Source organism: Dendrobium catenatum, unplaced genomic scaffold, assembly GCF_001605985.2.
Source record: "Dendrobium catenatum unplaced genomic scaffold, ASM160598v2 fragScaff_scaffold_896, whole genome shotgun sequence".
Lineage (NCBI taxonomy): Eukaryota > Viridiplantae > Streptophyta > Magnoliopsida > Asparagales > Orchidaceae > Dendrobium > Dendrobium catenatum.
The window spans coordinates 12821-17043 of NW_021319358.1; positions in this window are offsets into that span (position 1 = coordinate 12821).

Genomic DNA, 4223 nt, shown 5'->3' on the forward strand with positions numbered 1-4223 from the left:
TGTATTATGTTAAATATCATTTATACATGTTAGATATGTTAATGTTTTCATGCTCGTATGATGCCTTACTTGTTCATATGATGAATGTTGGAGATGATTAAATGCACTACAAGCCAAGTTATAAGGGCCCTTACATGTACATGTTTATGTTTCCTCCACATGTACATCTTATACTCATATAAGATGCTTCCATGTCTTGCATAAATGTGAGCTTTGATCAAGTGGCAGTATATGTAGAAGTAGATCTATAAACAAATATTAGAACATATGCATATAATATTTAATATGTTGTATTTCAAGTTCATCAAGTAATGCATACAGATGCTTATGTTCAAATTCAAGTCAAGATCAAGTAATGTTCTGATGTTAATGTTCAGGTTCAAGTACTGTTTCTAATGTTAATGTTCAAGTTCAATTAATATTTTTCATATTAATGTTCAAGTTCTTATAATGTTTAAGTTCAAGAAATGATTTAGTTAATATATTTGATATACATGTTCAAGCCTAAGTAATGTGAATGTTATCTTTCTGATAAACTTAAATAAAAAAGTATAAAGGAAGTTTATGCTAATGTTATATAAATGTTAAAAGTTTTCCCCCATGCCTATAAATGCTACTTAATTAAAATGTGTAACTTTTTATTATTTTGTGTATTTATATTACTGCAAATGTGGACTTTAATTTCTCTAATAGGACTTGGGTAACCAACTGAGCAAGAAGTTTGCTCATTTTTTATTTATATGTGATTTTAGGAAATGGATAAGGGAAAGTAGAGGGTAAGTAGATTACAAGTTATTAATGTTAGGATCCGTTTGAGGGCAAGATCACTTACGTGTATTATTTTTGTTAGTCCAACTAGTTAATTTTATGTTTTTGGTGCACTAAAATGTACTAGATTAATGTAAACAATTATTTTGGAATGAAATATGAATATTAGCTATATCTTGATTTTTGAATTTTTAGACATTTAGTGGCTCCGGTGAGTATAAATTTTGTTGATGAGAGATATAGAGTGAAGTACAATTTTTCCATTAGACTTTGGGACATGACACTAAATTAATTCCCCGTTAGTTGCAAAACCACTATAAAAGGGCATTGCAGTGTTTAATAGTCACAATAGTCTGATAATTGTTATAAATTTTGTGCTAGCATTTTTGTAGCAGTGAAAACAAATATGAGAAACCATAATCAATTCCAAATGTCTCTTGGGAGAAACATGAGTCAGTTAACATTTCTAATGAATGAAGTGATAGGGGAAGTAAGAGCAAAAAGGCATATGGCTTTAGACAAATGATTTTCAGCAAAATGATTTCATAAAAATGAGAAGAAGAGGGAGAATAATATGAAAAAGAAGAAGAAGAAGATGAAGAAGGGGAAGATACTCACAGTGAGAAAGGGCTGGCCGTCCGAGATGAATCTTCGTGTGAGAAGAGGTGTGACACTCGACGATTCGCTCCACACGGAGAGACACGGACGATGTACGGGTCGAAATTAGGGCTCGAAAGAAGAGAGGAAGCGATAGCCGATTGGGAAGGGGATTTAATTACAAAGTGGGGCTTTAGCTCATGTTTAAATTGGTGCAAATTTTTGCAATTTGTACTAGTTAAAATAGGTACAAAGGAGTTTAAGAAGCGGTTTTAAAATCGCTCCTAATGACCGATGCAAAATAATCTATTTTTTGGTAGTGTTTGTCTATGTAAATTTTTTTTTTTTTTAATTTAAGCTATTTAATATTCATATAAATCCAACGAAATTTGTAGTCAAATTAGAAAAGTAAGAAATGTTAAAAAGCTACTTGCGGTGCTGTGCAAGGCAGTGCTGTGGCATTGCCCTCTCTCTGATGGTGCTAGGTAGTGCAATGTTAATGAAAGTGGGCATTACAGTGACAAGCTAGCTCTTTGTCTAGAGGATATAAATTGTTTGGATAGAGGACCGTGATGCTATGAAAGGTGGCGTCATGACGTTGCATCGAGAATTGAATTAATTTATATATATAAATATCTAATATATTTATATGTTGTACGAATAATTTTGGAGTTTAAAGTGATTTAATAAAGTTTGAAAAGCTTTTCATCATGCCAGGTTTTATATATTTGAGGATGAGTAATTAAGGGCATTTTGACTAGTAAAACTCAAAATTTCATCGATTTGTTTTGCATGCATAAATTTTCACATATTTAACTACTTATTTTGAATATAATAGTAACTACTGTAGAAAAATTTAAGCCCTAAAATGATATTATAAGCATTCATTGTAAATGTTTTTTTGAAAGGCTACTATTGAAAGCATGTATAAGTTTTACCCCACATATACTACTAGAATAAACTTACATAAGTCACTTTTATATATTTATGTATTATGTTAAATGTCATTTATACATGTTAGATATGTAAATGTTTTCATGCTCGTATGATGCATTACTTGTTCATATGATGAATGTGGGAGATGATTAAATGCACTACAAGCCAAGTTATAAGGGCCCTTACATGTACATGTTTATGTTTCCTCCACATGTACATCTTATACACATATAGGATGCTTCCATGTCTTGTATAAATGTGAGCTTTGATCAAGTGGCGGTATATGTAGAAGTAGAGTTATAAACAAACATCAGAGCATATGCATTTAATATTTTATATGTTGTATTACAAGTTCATCAAGTAATGTATACTGATGCTCATGTTCAAATTCAAGTCAAGCTCAAGTAATGTTCTGATGTTAATGTTCAAGTTCAAGTTCTATTTCAAATGTTAACGTTCAAGTTCAAGTAATATTTTTGATATTAATACTCAAGTTCTTATAATGTTTAAGTTCAAGAAATGTTTTAGTTAATATATTCGATACACATGTTCAAGCCTAAGTAATGTGAATGCTATCTTTCTGAAAAACTTAAACGTAAAATTATAAAGAAAGCTTATGCTAATGTGTAACTTATTATTATTTTGTGTATTTATATTACTGCAAATGTGGACTTTAATTTCTCTAATAGGACTTGGGTAACCAACTGAGCAAGAAGTTTGCTCATTTTTTATTTATATGTGATTTTAGGAAATGGATAAGGGAGAGTAGAGGGTAAGTAGATTAGAAGTTATTAATGTTAGGGTCCGTTTGAGGGCAAGATCACTTACCTGTATTATTTTTGTTAGTCCAACTAGTTAATTTTATGTTTTTGGTGCACTAAAATGTACTAGATTAATGTATACAATTATTTTGGAATGAAATATGAATATTAGTTGTATATTGATTTATGATTTTTTAGACATTTAGTGGCTCCGGTGAGTATAAATTTTGTTGATGAGAGATATAGAGTGAAGTACAATTTTTCCATTAGACTTTGGGACATGACACTAAATTAATTCCCCGTTAGTTGCAAAACCACTATAAAAGGGCATTGCAGTGTTTAATAGTCACAATAGTCTGATAATTGTTATAAATTTTGTGCTAGCATTTTTGTAGCAGTGAAAACAAATACGAAAACATCAAAAAGCTGCTACAAAAGACCTATTTTTTAGTAGTGCTTCCTTTCCTTGGCATACAAATCGAGTGATAATTTCTCATATTATGATTGAAATTTACCCCTTTTGATGGAATTGAAACAAGCAGGACTTTCTTCTAATTGAAGGAGCAAAAGACTTCATAAAAACACATACAAATCTCCATTTATTCTCTTAGTAGTCAACTCATTCCTCCCTTCTACATCTTTCACACTCTTCTCTCTAATTTCATGTTTTTGTGTGATGTCAATCCATTTCTTCTGATGTTATATTTATACTAGTAATAAATAATAATATTGGAAGCATATAATTTACTATAAGATCCTATTAGATAATGCTAGATCTCTAAAATTTAATTAATGATATTTTAACATATTCATCAATATAAAAATTCCAAATGTTCTTATAACCCAAAAATGAATTAATCCTAAAATTGAGTTTAAATAGGAAATTCAAGTATTTGCTACTTCTAAATAAAATTATCTTAATTAGTCCCGTAGGCCATAGTGTGTATCATAACTAAAAAAATTGACTCATTAATAATTTGATGATAATATATCTTATTTTGAGTCATTTAATATCTCGTTATATGTTCTAGAAGTTATTCAAATATTAGCTAAGCTATGATAATGATGGTATTATATACCAAGCTTTCTTATAGCCTTTGTAACTTGAAGTGTAACTCAAGATGGACTAATCAACAGATACAAAAGTGCAACTTAAGACAT